This window comes from Hyaena hyaena, unplaced genomic scaffold (genome assembly GCF_003009895.1).
Source record: "Hyaena hyaena isolate Hyena2069 unplaced genomic scaffold, ASM300989v1 scaffold_15, whole genome shotgun sequence".
NCBI classification, from domain to species: domain Eukaryota; kingdom Metazoa; phylum Chordata; class Mammalia; order Carnivora; family Hyaenidae; genus Hyaena; species Hyaena hyaena.
The window spans coordinates 5718186-5734279 of record NW_024080647.1 but is presented as its reverse complement, the minus strand read 5'-3'; positions in this window follow the sequence as shown (position 1 = coordinate 5734279).

The window sequence follows — 16094 nt, the reverse complement described above, 5'->3', positions numbered from 1 at the left end:
TGTCTCCTCTTACTCCTTGTCCAAAGTCAAGAATCTGGGAGGCCCCTGGGTCACAAATCCAGGTCACCCATACCCCTGGGTGGGGGTAAGTTGGGGGCCTCACTTTAAGGGCAGGATCTCTATGCCTCTTCAGGTCTCCGTGTGTGTGCCCAGGAATCAGCAGCTGAGAGGAGAGAGGAAGGGGGTTCTCCAAGCTCCTCTTCAGCTCCTCCTCGCATTCATCCCTCCTCCACCCTGCTTCACTGCCCAGCCTGGTGCTGGACTCACTTGCTTTCAAGTGACCTCCCTTAATGTCCAGAGAAGAGCCAGTTTTGTCCTGTGGAGCTCACAGTAGCCCCATCTCAGACCTCAGCACTCTGACCAGTCTGGCCACTTCAGCCTCCGTATTAATACCCCCTTCCTTTCCTCCTCCATTTCCCTCTCAGGACCCGCCATCTTGCACGTGGAGGCAAGATGTTTGTGGCCTCTCTGGGAAGCCTTCCATCACACTCTTAGCTGCAAATCACTCTGCCTTGCCTGCTCACTTACTCTTGACCAAACATTTGTCACCTACCGCTCTGTGTCCCCGTAGTTAGGTTGAGACTCGCCCAGGGGACTTCAACTCCACTCCCCAGGAAGGAGGGCCGCTCTCTCTTTTTCCCTTCAGTGGTTTCTGCACTACCTCCTCCCCCAGGGAGGCCCTGCCCCTTGGGGAGAGGTCAACAGGGGAACTTCCAGTTTGCATCTGACCAGCTGGATCAGGTGAGAAAGAGGAAACCATGTGCCATCCACTTCCTCTAATCTAGTTTGCCAACCATTAAGACCCTTAGCCCTGGGTCAGTTTCTGGTTGAAACCCAGATGGAAGGAGGAGCATGACTTCTGCTCGGACCTTTGCAGCAGACTGGGAGCCCTGTAGGGGTCAGAAACCCTTTCTTATTTTCAGTAAATAAAAAAAAAATTACACATATAAAAGAAAAATACAGCATATCTGTAAATTATAAAGCACACTAATAAACACTCTACTTAAAAGCTAATCCATACCATCTCCTCCCATATATCCCCTCTCTCCTTTCAAAAGGTAACCACTGTCCTGTATTTTGAGCTTAAAATTGCCTTCTATTTTTTTTGTTTTCGGGTTTAGCAAGTATGTATGCACTTCTGAACGGCATATATTTTATCTGTGTTGGGTTTTGAGGATGATGTTCTCTATAAATAATATTAAGCTGAATTTAATCTCCAGAAGTCATGATATTTACTATTTAAGGGTGGATATGGGGCGCCTGGGTGGCTTAGTCGGTTAAGCGTCCGGCTTTCGCTTAGGTCATGATCTCGCGGTTCGTGGGTTCGAGCCCCGCGTTGGGCTCCGTGCTGACTGCCAGCTCAGAGCCTGGAGCCTGTTTCAGAGTCTGTGTCTCCCTCTCTCTCTGACCCTCCCCTGCTCACGCTGTCTCTCTCTCTCTCTCTCTCTCCTAGAAATAAAAATATTAAAAAAAAAAAGTATAATTAAGAAAAAAAAAAAGGGTGGATATGTACCTACCCTGCCCGCAGCAATTCCATTCCTCAGTGTGTACCCTAGTGCAGTGGTTCTCAAACTGTTTGGTTTCCGGACTCTTCTGTGCTCTTAACAATTATGAAAAGATCCCCTCCCAAAGAATTTTTTTTTATGTGGAGTTGTGTCTATTGATATTTACTTTATTAGAAATGAAAACTGGGACTCCTGGTCAAGCATCCAACTTGGGCTCAGGTCATGATCTCACAGTTTGTGAGTTTGAGCATCAGACTCTGTGATCTCAGCACAGAGCCTGCTTTGGATCCTCTGTTTCCCTCTCTCTGCCCCTCCCTTGTTTGCACAGATGCTCTGTCTCTCAAAAATAAATAGATATTAAAAATGAAAATTTAAATTAATTTATTAATTTTATTTTTTAATGCCTTTTTTTTTTTTTTGAGAGAGACAGAGTGTGAGCAGGGAAGGAGCAGAGAGAGAGGGAGACACAGAATCTGAAGCAGGGCTCGAACTCATGAACTGCAAGATTAGGACCTGAGCCCAGGTTGGACACTTAACTGACTGAACCACCCAGACACCCCTAAATTAATTTATTAATTTTAAAATAAACTCATTAAATGTTAAGATAACATATTTTATGAGAAGGAATTATGTATACTTTAAAATTTAGGGAGCTGAGAGGCATATTTTTACATTTTACCCATCTCTTTATTGTCTGTCTTAATAAAAGACAACCTCACACAGATATATAGTTGGGAAAGATAGGACTATTTTATTTTTTCAATTAAAAAAAATTTTGATATATAGAGAGACAGAGCATGAGCAGGAGAGGGGCAGACAGAGAAGGAGACACAGAATCTGAAGCAGGCCTCAGGCTCCGAGCTGTCAGCACAGAGCCCGATGAGGGGCTCGAACCCAAATACTGTGAGATCATGACCTGAGCCAAAGTTGGACACTTAAATGACTGAGTCACCCAGGTGCCCCAAGATAGGAGTATTTTAAATAGCCTTTTCTGATCATTGTGCATATATCTTGCAACCTCTGGAAAGCTGCACTGCATATGCCTAACAGAATAAGAGGGAAAAATTATTATTAAAATAGTTTTGAGCTCATGATCCCCCACAAAAGACATAGGGACCCCTGGGGTCCTTGGATCACACTTTGAGAACTGTGGTCTCATCGAAATTTAAACATGCGTATGGGGAGGAATGTGCTAGATGGCCCATTACAGTATTGTTTGTAATAGAAAACACTGGAAACAATCCAAGTATCACCCATCAGCAGGAGAATGAATGAGTGAATTGTAGTTCATTCACACAATGGAATATTTTACAGCAATAAAAATAAAGCCTCTTTCCCCCATTTTTGTACATGGGGAGTCTATGTATTAGCAGAGGTCTTGTATTTTGATTGAGTAGCTCAATTGATAGGTGGACTAGAGTGTTAAATGAGACCTTGCTTGTGCAAAGTAGGTCTTTAAGATATGGGCAAATGAAAACACACGCCCAAGGGCTGTGAAGGGAGAAGAAAGTCAGAGTCACCTAACTTCCTGTTGTGACTTTTGTCATGTTAAATCCTCAGGCTGAAGCCCTCTTATTTTCTGAAGCACTTGATTTCAGACTGATGATTAAAAGCTAACTTCCTGTTATGTTTATGTCACCACAAAATACTTTGCAAACTGTGGGACTTAATAAACTGCGAGCTCACAGAGAATTCGGCACATGTATAAAAGATCTTCCCTCTGGAAGCTGGAGAGCCCAGAGCTAAAACAAGTACATTCTGTGTTTAAAACTGAGTCTTCTTGCTGGAATAAAAACATTTCAAAGCAAAATCTTCCCACACATCTGATTGCCAGTTAAAAGGGAAGAAGGGACAATTGGGAGCTTTATAGAGGCCGAACGGGCCCCTGAAATAATCCTCATCAGCACAAAATCCTAAAGCGGGTAGGGAAGTAGACCCAAGATTCCTATGAATGGAATTGTTTCCCAAAGGGCTCCCTGCTCCACCATCCCCATCCCCCCACCCCCAACCATGGGCAGCGTCCGGTGCACTCTTCCAAGTATAGATACAGGTGGCAGCATTACAGTGGCCAAAGACTAAGGGAGTAGTAAAGGATACATGTTATATCTGTCCTTCAAATGCACGTTTATTAGTACTGATGAATACAGTGATACCTGCTGTATCCAGAGGCTCTTACCCAACTAACTGGCTGGTCTTGAACATAGATTTTCCACATAGTAGTACTTTAATATTGTTTTGAGATATCAAATACCAAATGTTTTTCCCAAAAGATTTTCCCATTTTCTATTGTCCCTGTGTTGCCAATGCTGCCTCTCCTCCACCCCCAACACACACACGATTCCCTAGATATCTGGCCAAAGAGCAGGCCAGATATGTACCCACTAAGCAGGAGACTGGAGGCCCCAAGGTAAAAAGGCTTAAGAGATTGACAGTTGAAGGTCACCTAAATAAACAGTGGGATCTCTGCTAGTTGTCCTGCCTGAAGCCTTTTTATCAAACAACCTTATTCTCTCTCACACACACACATATATTTTCCAATCAGCTTTTTGATGCTTCACTCTTCGATAAGGATAAATAAGCAAAAATCATATAATGAAGGAAAAGTCTCTAATTTAAAAGCAACTTGAACTCAGAAAATAGAGACATACAGAAAAGAGGAGGGAAAAAATATTCTATACTTAATCTGCAGGAAGGGAAGAGAAAATAATATATCCATGAAACAAAGACCACTTGAAAAACAATAAAGCACTCTTGGACTTAAAAATATGATAGCAGAGAGGGGTCTGGGTGGCTCAGTCGGTTAAGCTTCTGACTCTTGGTTTCGGCTCAGGTCGTCATCTCATGGTTTGTAGGATAGAGCCCTGCATTCCACTCTGTGCTGATAACAAAGATCCTGCTTGCGATTCTCAGTCTCTTTTCTCTCTGCCTCTCCTCTGCCTCTCTTTTTCTCACTCTCTCAAAGTAAATAAACATTAAAAAAAATTAAATATGATAGCAGAAATGACAGCTCAGTAAAAGAGTCACAAGAAAGAATTAAAAAGATCTCCCAGACCAGAAAGAAAACAAAAAAACCCTGCATAACTTTTTGTTGAAATCAGAAACTTAAGACGCATCTGCTTTATCAGCCAAAAATTATTCAAGAAGCCTTGGTTTAGGAAATCAACTTTTCAATATTTCCTGTTGAATCAACATCTGGCTTCTTAGACATGATGGGACCCCACCCTCTTTATCTTGTGGTTTGACTTTCAAAGTTTACTTACTTCAAACGTAGAGGTATTTGTATGGATGATTCCATAAAATCAAATGCTGATTTCTGGTTAACAAAGTGTTACCGATTGAGAAATATACAAACCAAAAAAAAAAAAAACCTGTCCAGAAATAGACCCAAGTGTATATATGAACATAATACTTAATAAAACTAGCATTTTAAAGGAGAAAGGAAAGGCTATTCAAGTGTGTGTGGGTATTGAGACAAGTGACTAAACACCATTTTCCATTTGGGAAAACTGTTGAATATTGCTACTTCACTCCTTACTCCAAAAATAAATTCCAGATGAATAAAAAACTCAGTGTGAACCATGAAACCGTAAAAGTATAAGAAGAAAGGGGTACCTGGCTGGCTTAGTGGGTGCAACTCTTGATCTTGAGGCTGTGAGTTCAAGCCCTCCATTGGGTGTAGATTACTTAAAAAATAAAAGCTTTGAAAAAGGGAAGAAAATATAAGGGAATATGTTTATAATCTTGGAATTAAGACATGCCATGAAATATAGAAGCTATAAAGGCAAATGCTGATAAATTTGAGTATATAAAAGTTTTAAATTTCTGAACAAGAATAAACATGTAAACAAAGGCAAAAACAAACTAATAAAATCATTATATATACGATAATTGGCTAATTTCCTTATACAAAGAGTTCTCACAAATGAATAAGGAAAAAAATGACCCAAATGTATCAGTCAAGATCCAGTCAGGAAGACAGAAACCATGCTAGGTAATTCAAATGGGGAAAATCAATGCATCTGATTACACAGATACTGGAGAGTTAAAAGACGATGGAGAAACACATTTGGAATTCTTATCATACATAGAGAGCTAATAGCGTTAATTTAAAAGAGTGCCTGAGACCAAAAAGACCAATAACTCCACATCAGGCAAAGTATATGAAAAGAAAATTCACATATAAGAAAATAAAAATGGATCTTTTATTTAAAAAGTGTTTATTTATTTATTTTGAGAGAAAGAGAGTGCACAAGCAGGGAGGGGCAGAGAAAGAATCCCAAGCAGTCTCCAAGCTGGTGGTGCAGAGCCCAATGTGGGGCTTGATCCCACGGGAATTGTGAGATCATAACCCCAGCCTAAATCAGGCTGGACACTTCACTGACTGAGCCACCCAGGCACCCCTAAATATGAGTCTGAAATGCATGAAAAGATGCTCAATCTCATTCATAAGAAAATAAATAAAAATTATAAATGAGATAATACTTTTCATTTTTCATTTTGGAAAGATCAAAAGCTATTTTAAAAAAACAACAACCAAATATAGACTTAGAACCATCCAAAAAATTTTAAGCAGAAAAGCATGCTGCAGAATGGTATGATGATCTGCTGTTCAGAAAATGAGAAAATATATATTTATACTACATATATAATATAAGCACATACAATAATATAAATATATATGCACATGCATATACATACATACAATAATAATCTCTGGAAAGATAGAGAAGAGTTTTAATAGTTGTTTGTCTTCAGGAAGGGAACCTAAATAAACCTTATGTATTTGTATTATGGTAAAATAAAGTTACCACTTTCATTATTTTAAAGTGTACAATTAATTCAGTGGCATTTAGTAGTACGCTCATGATGTGGTGCAGCCATCACCACTATCTAGTTCTAGAAGCTTTTCATTGCTCAAAAAGAGACGCCATACCATTAGCAGTCACTTGCCATTCCACCTTCCCCCAGACCCTGGCAACCACTAACTTGGAGATCAGAAAATCTCTATGAATTTGCCTCTTTTGGATATTTCATATAAATGGAAGTATATTAATACGTGGCCTTTCTTATCTGGCTTCTTTCAGTTAGCATAATGTATTCAAGGTTGTCCAAGTTGTAGTGTGCATCAGTACTTCATTTCCTTTTATGGCTGAATAATATTCCATTGTACGGATAAACCACATTGTGTTTATCGTCAGTTGAGGACACTTGAGTTGTTTACACTTTTTGGCTATTGTAAATAGTGCTGCTCTAAACATTTGCATGTAAGTTTTTGTTTGAACACCTGTTTTCCATTTAGGGGAATATATAGCCAGGAGTGGAATTGCTGGGTCGTAGAATAATTGCTGAAAATTCTGTAGTGACTTTGGAATGTTATCCCATGTGCATATATTACCTAACCAAAAATGGACTATTGTAATACAAATAACGAGAGACAGATATTTTATTTTATAATCATTGTTGGGCAGCGCTGCAAAATCAGGATTGGATCAATAACTGGCCTTGTGAAAGAAACTAAAAGAAACTGCAAGTGTAGGAAGTAAAATATAATCCAATTTTAAAACATGACTCATAGAACCAGTTGGTCTTCAGGCTACAAAAGCTCCCCATCATTAAATGTTCAAGTAGCATTGCCCTGGTGAGCGTGGGAAGGGCTGTGAGAATGTTTTCTAAATCCATTTTTTTAAAATAGTTAAAGGGGTAATTAAAGTTGACTTGGGCCGCACGATTACGTTGGTTTGTCTGTTAGTTGCGTGTACTCTCAGCGGGAGCCCTGGCTCCCTCGACACCACGGATGTCCTCTAGGGGGCGATCCCAAGAGAGACCCGAGCGCCCGGAGTTGCTCAGCACAGGCGGCCGGGGAGAATTTGTCTAGCCGAGCGTTTACAAAGGCGAGAAGAAGAAACACTGTACAAAGAATCCAGTGCGGGAAGGACACATATTTCTCAAGCCCTGTATTTTTTATAAACGAGAATGAGACCCAGAGTGGTTGCTGATGGTCACACAGACTTTAATGTTTCCAAGTCTAGAAAACTCTGCCCTGCTGCAGTGCCAGGTGTGCGGAGAGTGGCTTTTCAAGCTCCATCCGGCTAGATCCAGTTCGGATCCCTCTTCCTTCCGGCTTGGGCCCCCCTGGGTCCCCCACCATCCAGTTTTCACTACTTACTTATATGTGTGACCTAAGGCCTGTTACTTAAGCTTCCTGAGCCCTTTTCATTATCTGTGTAATGAAAGGAAGAAACACCATCACGTACCTTTAGGATCTTCCTTATGCTTAGGGCATTGTTGGTTCTCAGTAAGTATTTGTCGCCTGAATGAATATGTCCTTCCTCTAGCCCTCTAAAAGGCCATGGTTGCCCTGCTGGAATAAATATTTATTGGTGACATTTTAGGCAGTATCTTAAGGGCTTTCTCATATCTAGAAAGCAGACCCTGGGAGGGGAAGGAAAGGAGAGTTTGGGGTGGTAGCCCTGCTCCTGTTGGGGTAGAGAGCTCCTCTGTGAAGCCAGGAGCAGCCCCAGTGACCACCTCGCTCCCCAGCCAACACCTCGGGGCCTGCACGTCTGTCAGCCAGAGGTCTTCAGAGCACCCAGGTCCTGACATTCTTTGCCAGAAAAGCAGGGGGCCCTAGTGAAGGAGAGTCCTGTTCCCCTTGGCCCAGTTCCTGGACCCCCTTCCCCCAGTGCTCTGACAAAAGGCTGGGTCGGTTGTTTCAAGTAATATTAGTCAAAGCATTTTATGAGAAGTGCTGTGTATGCCCAGCTACACAATGATCATGGGTAGCATCAAACACACCAGAGTGATGTGGTGATAAATTTTATTTTGGTTGGATTATGAAACTGAGGTTGTGTTTTCTCGGTCTTTATAACGTATATGGCACACATTTTTTTTTTAAAAAAATTAGGTAGCAAGTTATTCTCACAATTTTTTGGGGGGGAGAAGCAGGGCAGGGATGGGGTTGAAATGTGCTTTTTTCACTACTAAAGAATATTGCTACAATACATAAAATGTGGAAAATAGAAAAAAGAAAATCTCCCATATTCACATCACTCAATTGTTGTTAGTAAGTTTCAGTGGGTTTTTAAAACAGTTTTTAAATGTGCTTTTTACAATTTTTAAAAAAATTTTTTAATGTTTATTCATTTGAGAGTGAGCGAGAGCGCAAGCCAGGGAGGGGCAGATAGAAAGGGAGACACATAACCCAAAGCAGGCTCCAGGTTCTGAGCTGTCAGCCCAGAGACTGATGTGGGGCTCCACCTCAAGAACCGTGAGATCATGACCTGAGCCAAAGTTGGACACTTAACCGACTGAGCCACGCAGGTGGCCCTAAATGTACTTTTTACTAAGTTGTAGTCATGGTAACATTTCTGGTTTTAAAAATTTGGCCGCCTCAAGAAAAAAAAGTGGGGAAGGGGGCTCCTGGGTGTCACAGTCCATTAAACTGCCAACTCCTGACCTTGGCTCTGGTCATGATCTCATGGTTTGTGGGTTCGAGCCCTGTGGCTCTCTCAAAATAAATAAATAAAAATTTGGCCTCCTCACTGCCTAGCAATGATATCCATCAAACATTTCCCAAATGCCTATTATGTGCCTGGCAGTGAGGCTCAAAAATGAATTACACAGGGTACTTGGTAGGACATCGTTCCATCTCTTCTCACAGTATCTTCAGCTTGTTTATGTATCTGCTAAATGGTCCTATTCATAGGGAGTGGGGACTCTTGAAAGGAGAGGACACTGATGGATTGAAGACAGGTAGAGGAATGTATCTGGTAATAGCAAGGAACAGCAAAGAGCCTGGTGTGGCCAGAGAAATAGGTGCTTCAGTCAGCACTTGCTAAGTGAAGGACTTACCCAGCGTGCAGTGCACACACTTTAGGTCAGTTCTTGCAGTTTAAAGTGGTTCTCAAATCGCAAGTCCTCTGACTCCCTTATTCCAGGTTTTAAGAAATGTTATCTGTGCAGATGTTATCCTCTTCAAAATAAAAACATTTTTTAAAGAACTCATTCCTCCCACTGTCCTCTATCCTTGCTTTCATTTAACTGAGAAACTATGACTTTGAGTTTTTCCTCTTCTGGGTTGCTTACATGGATCTCTTCTTGGTTGACTTTCTCCAGTGCCTAGAATTGTACCTGGTTTAATTCAGAGTTTAATCAAGGATCTCTTGAATGAGTGAATGAATTTCCCTTTGTGAGTTTCATCAACCTTTTGACATCTCCCCTTCCTTTAGCCTTTCCATCTGTCATACCTGTGCCAGTTTCATTTACTTACTTTTTTTAAATGTTTGTTTAATTTTGAGACATAGAGACAGATACAGAATGTGAGCCTGGGAGGGGCAGAGAGAAAGGGAGAGAGAAAATCCCAAGAAGACTCCATGCTGTTATCACGGAGCCCAATGTGGGGCTGGAACACAGGAACCGTGAGATCATGACCTGAGCCGAAACCAAGAGTTGGATGCCTAACTGACTGAGCCACCCAGGTGCCCCCAGTTTCATTTATTTGTGTGGTTGTGTGTGTGTGTGTGTGTGTGTGTGTGTGTGTGTGTGTGTCTATTTAACCCACATGAGTTACTGCCAGTTTTTCATTCACTCTGTTCCTTTCCCTGGGAGAGGTGCCAGGTGCTACCTCCCAGGAGTGTCTCATTACACACCAGCCTCTTGTGGACTTTAAGAGGCTGGAGATCTTTTAGGGAAGGAGGGAGAGAATGCCTGCCTGCTTGCCTACCACTCAAAAAAGCAAGCTGATCAGGCCAAAACTTTCATGCCTTGGACCTTCCCCAACTTCACCCCAAGATTCCATTTGAGTGTGAATCTAGATACCATTTGCACATCACCAGTAGGAATGAGAAGCTACAAGGCAAGCAAGAAGTAAATAAGGGTTCCAATTTGAGATTAGGCCAAGTAAAATTCATGCTTTCTAGTAAAATCCAGATTTTCAACCACGTGGTGACATCTTCATCATACCACACCAAAATGCCTTTATGGGGCTATTATCCTCCAACAATGAGCGATTTGAAAACTAGTGTCACCACCACCCACCACTCCCACAACACCGCCCCTTCACAGGCACCTAGATTTTATACAGGCTGGTGGAGGTGGTACTGGATGGAAACAGATCACCTTATTCAAGGGAGTTCAGCCCTGAGAAAAGCTGATGGCCCTGCCCAAATTCTCAGGAGACTGAAATGCATCAGAATGCCCACTTAATGTGTACTGAGAACCACAGCTACCAAAGAGAGTATAGTGCTCTGTTCCCACTCCCCCCTTTCCACCTTACACTGTACCCTGTCCCCCATCACCCTTTCCAGGATGCTGCTCTTAGAAACCAGGGTAAGATCAGGGGTGTCTGGGTGGCTCAGTCCGTTAAGCATCAACTTCAGCTCAAGTCATGATCTTGTGGTTCATGAGTTCAAGCCCCGAGGAGGGCTTCGTGCTAATAGTTCAGAGCGTGTAGCCTGCTTCAGATTCTATCTCCCTCTCTGCCCCTCCCCCACCCATGCTCTGTCTCTCTCTCTCAAAAATAAACAAACATTTAAAAAAATTGGAAAAAAAAAAAAAAAGGAAAGAAACCAGGGTAAGATCAGAAGACTGTTGGGCAAGTATGAGTGTCTCCAGGACAGGATGGGCTCCTGGGTCCTCTAGAGTCTTGCCCTCCTGCACACCCCAGTGCCAGGGACACACTGGCCAAGATCCTTTGAAAATGTTCTTCCTCCATGCTCCAAGCTGTCATTCCTAGTCCTCAGTTACCCAGGCCCACGTGAAGGTATGGAGATGGCTTTGGGAAGGGTCTCTTGTAGGTGCTCGTGTATCACTAATGAAACTGGAGGAGCTGATTTCCTGGGAAGTATATGACCTCTTTGGCTGGGAAGGACGTAGCACCCCTCCTACAGGGCCTGGAGCAGCTTCCTCAGAATCCTGTGGTCTTTGCCATCCCCTCTGTAACCAGATCCAGTTTGCAACCAACTTATCTTTATCTTCCGATGCAAGTATTCTAGTAGCCTCTTCCCAGATATCCACTCCAGAGAGTCCTTGGCAAAAGAAAAGGCTTGAAAAGTGTATAGAGGATGAAGCTGGTGACTCATATTTATTTGGGACCTACTTTATGATTGGCAAAAGTTCCATGTCCTACAAACATTATTTTAATCATTGCTCACCTTCCAATGGGTAGTCACTATTATAACACTTATTTTATAGTTTTGGACCTAAGAGGTTCAAAGACAGCAGGTCCAAGGTCACACAGTTACTAAGAGATAGAGTGGCATTCAAACTCAGTTTGTCCACTGCCAAAGCCAAGGCTCTATCCGTCAAGTCACTGTATTCAAGGGCTAAACATTTATTGAGAACCTACCGTATGCAACCCCCTGGGGCCGTGAGGAATGGGTAGTTCTTGCATACCAGGAATGCAGTTTCTAACTGTGATACGGGGCGAAAATGAAGACTTCTATTCCAAAGCAGACGGAAATAAGTGCTATCTCTAAGGTACGAGCAGTGTCCATGGGAACTGGATGGAGACAGATCAATCACACTGTGTGTGAGAGAGAGGGAGGGGTGGGGGAGGGGATAAGGGAGGAGGGAAGAAAAAAAAGCCAGAGAGAAAGAGAGAAAAAAATATGACTACGATGGACACTGGGAAGACTTTTTCTAGAAGATGGTCTTTGTGTTATGCCTTACTAGACCCCCCACAGGCTGGAGTGAAATGGGCAGAGAGAGCTAGAGCGTGAAGCCAGGGCGAGAGTGCTCAGGATCTCACCAGCAATCACATCAGGGTAGGGGTGTGGAGAGAAGGCAGGTGGGTCAGGACCTTGATGCCAGAGAAGGGTCTAGCTTGCTTCTGGGAGCAGTGGGGAGCTGCTGAAACCTTCTGACAGTGCAGAGACAGGAAGAAATGACCAAAGTTTGCAGTTTGAAAACTGGGCCGTGGGAGGCAGAGATGAGGCCATTGTGGTTCCTCCCTTCTTTGGCCACCGCCTGCTGCTAGGCTGGGCACTCAGCGGAGGACAGAAAGAGGATTGCTCCCAGCAGTGGGAGCTCCCTGTCTTAGCACAGGCTGAGCATAAGACCCCTAAAGGCCTGTAGGAGAGATTCAGCAGAGGAAGTGGTCTGATTTGGGGGTGTGGGGTGGCTGTAGGAAACTCAGAAGGTCCCGAGGTAGGATGAGATGGTGGACATGGGCGGGGGGAATGGAAAGGAAACACATTCTGGAACATGGTCAAGAAGTCCTTTCAACTCAGCCAAAGCAAAATAATAGCCTTCACCCCTTAAAAATTCAGGCTCATTTCTGACTTTGAAAATCTTGCTTTCTTTTTAAGTTTGTTTATTTATTTTGAAAGAGAGAGAGAGAGAGCACAAGAGAAAGGACAATCACGAGAAGGGGAGGGGCAGAGAGAGGGGAGGGAGAGAATCCCAAGCAGGATCTGCACTGTCAGCAAAGAACCTGACATGGGGCTTGAATCCATAAACCTCGAGATCATGACCTGGGTCAAAGTTGGATGTTGCATCCAATTGAACCACCCAGGCACCCCTGAAATCTTTTTTAAGGAAGTGCAGATGAATTTTTCTTCTAAGTGCAATAAAAACTCAGTGAAATTAAGAACCCGATTGCCTGGGTGTTCAATCCACTGAGAATTATTATTTGATTGAATTATAAGAAAAAGAGGTAAACGACCACAGAGAAGTTAATATCAGAATGTCAATCATACAAACACCTACTATGGATAATGCAAGCAGATGACTCAGCCTGGGACCCATTTGAAGGGTGTGGGAGAAGCAACCCCACCTAAAAGTTTGCTCCACCCTATTAATGTTCTTAGAGGCCTTAAGTTCTGAAGAACTTCTGGTATCCTCCTCCATAACTATAAAAGAGAAAAATTACACATATGCTACAATTTAACTGCATTCTCTGATTGCAAATTCTTTATTTCATTAGAACTGATTTTGTGTGTGTACATTTGTGCATGTGTGTGCATTTATTTTTACCTGCTTTGCTGATTCCTTAACTGGCCCCTCCCTTACTAGCCAGTCACCATACCCAACAGCCTACCACTATAAAGCCACTTTTGGCGAGTTCTGAAAATGTTTACATTTTAAGGGTTCCCTAGTGAAAAGGAGAAGATAAAACATTACAAGGCAGCAGAGTGGAGGTGGAAAGAACCAGGCTGGGGAGGTAGGCAGCCTCATTGTGAGACTCTAGGCAATTTTCTTAGTCTCTCTGGGCCTCCGTTTCTTCACCTGTAAGATAAGGAGGAACAGAAGAATAGTAGTATCCCCCAGGATTATCCTGAGGGTGAAATGAATCAATACACAGACAGTAAGCTTCAGAAGGGTATCTGGCCCCTGGTGAGGCCCTGGAAGTATCATTTGCCTTCACAACAGTCCAGTGGAGGATCATTGTTCTCATTGTGGTTAGATGAGGCCCAGAGTGAGACTCAGAGAAGGTAGATAACCTGCAGGATACACAGCTAGGAAGTGGCAGGATTAGCTGACAGTCAAAGCCAAGGTGATTTGACTCTGAAGACCCAGCCAGCTCTCCCTCCTATAGTGGTGCACAGTTCTCTAAAAGAGGAATTGCATTAGCCTTATGTTTTTTTTCTTTAAATGAAACTTTCTTTTTTTTTGATAATCAGTAGTATATGACTCAAAAGAAATAAAAGGGTGTACAGTGAAAAAGAAATTTCCCTCCCTCCTTCCTCTTCACCCAGCCTCCCTCCCCAGAGCCAACAGCTGTTACCAATTTCTTGTACGTCCTTCCAGAGTAAGCTTTAGACTGAGCTTCTCACTGCTTAAGACACACTTATTTACCTGCGTAATGTAATTCCCTGAGCGCCTCATATGCGCCAGGGACTTCCTGCTGGGCTACTGCTGCCTTCAGAGGGCTCACTGGCTTGAGTCTAGAAGTTATTTATGGAGGAACCCGCTATACTGAGTGCTGCACCCAGTATTTGTCCCCCTGTGGCCATCTCTTTCTGCAGTATGACCAATCCCCTGAGCACAGGAAAAGGCCAAATGAAGCGCACAGAAAACTCTTCTCCAGCTTGGCTTTCACAGCCTCTGGCAAGCAAGGAGCACGTTGGTGTCAAGAGCCAACCCAAGGACTCTGAGGGGTGCTGGACAAATGTGACACCTCTCTGGGACCAGTTTGCTCCTCCGTGAAACTCTTGACCCTTCCAGCTCTCTAAGCATTTTCCTCAAAGGACTCTTGAGAGGGATCATTTTCTGTGAAGCCTTTTGCTTCAGGTCTCACTTCCAGCCCCAAAGGGCCAGCTCCTCCATGGGTAACTGAGAATGGCCAAGAGGCCTCCAACACCTTTTCCCTGCTTTCCTACAGAAGCAGGATCCTAGTCTGATTGGCACCAAAGCTCGACTTCTTCCCAATGCATCAGGCACCTCACAGAAAGGCCTGGGACTATGTTCTGCATTTTGAGAAATTCATTTTCTGGTGAGCTGAATATTCCAGATAGCTGAATTGTCAGGTCAGATTAAGGTTAGGAAAGAAGAGGGGAAGGTAGAGATGGAGGTTCTCCAAGCCTAGGATTCTCTTCCCCATCAAAATTCTATGAGCCTCTCCTTTTCATTGGTCTCCCATCATGATCAGGGGTAAAGAGGAGTCACACCTGCATTCTAATCCGTGCCCCTTTGTTTCTAGGTAGGTATGCTCTGTGGGTTTAGTTTGCAATTTCCAGGTGACTAATGCAGTTCAACATCATATAGGTGTTTAATAATTGTTAGTCCCTTTCTTTACTCTGTCTTATCTTTTATCCTTCTGCATCTTTGCACCCTTATCCCCTTTCCCAGGACCTGGCAAAGTGCAACCCTGAAAGATGCTGGAGTCCTGGGGCCCCGGATTTCTCTGCGTTGGCAGTTCTCTGCTTTGGGGAATCAGCAGCCTTACACTATTTGTCTTCTGCCTACCTCCCAGACTCATCTTTCAGCTTGTCATCTCCTTCCACATAACTCACCAGCCAGACTGGCAGGTTCAGATCCTCTCCAAGCCTCTGAGCATTTGCAGATACAGTTCCCTCTGCCTTGGACACTATGCTCCACTCCCACCCACCACCGCGCTTTACCTGGCTAACTCTTGGGTATCAGTCAAGTCCTAGGTCATATCTCACTTTCTCCAGGAAGCCTTGCATGATGCTCCCCCCCCCCCCGCCACCAGTTTGGGTTAGTTGCTCCTTATTTGTGGCTAAGCAACATCCTGTGCTTCCCCTCCTAGCACTTACGCTGTGTTGTAATTGCCTGCATGCTGGTCTGTTTCTCTTGCCCCTTCCTCATCCCTTGGAGAATGAGACTTTTGGTGTCCCATGAACCTTGAGCATCAGTGATATTTATCGAATGGTCTGGCCCAGATGCCTTTTTTTTTTTTTTTTTTTACAAATAGTTTATTGTCAAATTAGTTTCCACATAACACTCAGTGCTCATCCCCAAAGTGCCCTCCTCCATGCCCATCCCCCCCTCCCCCCCACATCCATCAGTCCTCAGTTTTTGTCAGCATTCAAGAGTCTCTCATGGTTTGCCTCTCTCCCTTTCCCCCACCATTTCCGCCCTTCTTCTCCCCCTTGTTCCTCCGTCAAGTTCCTCCTAATCCTCCTATAC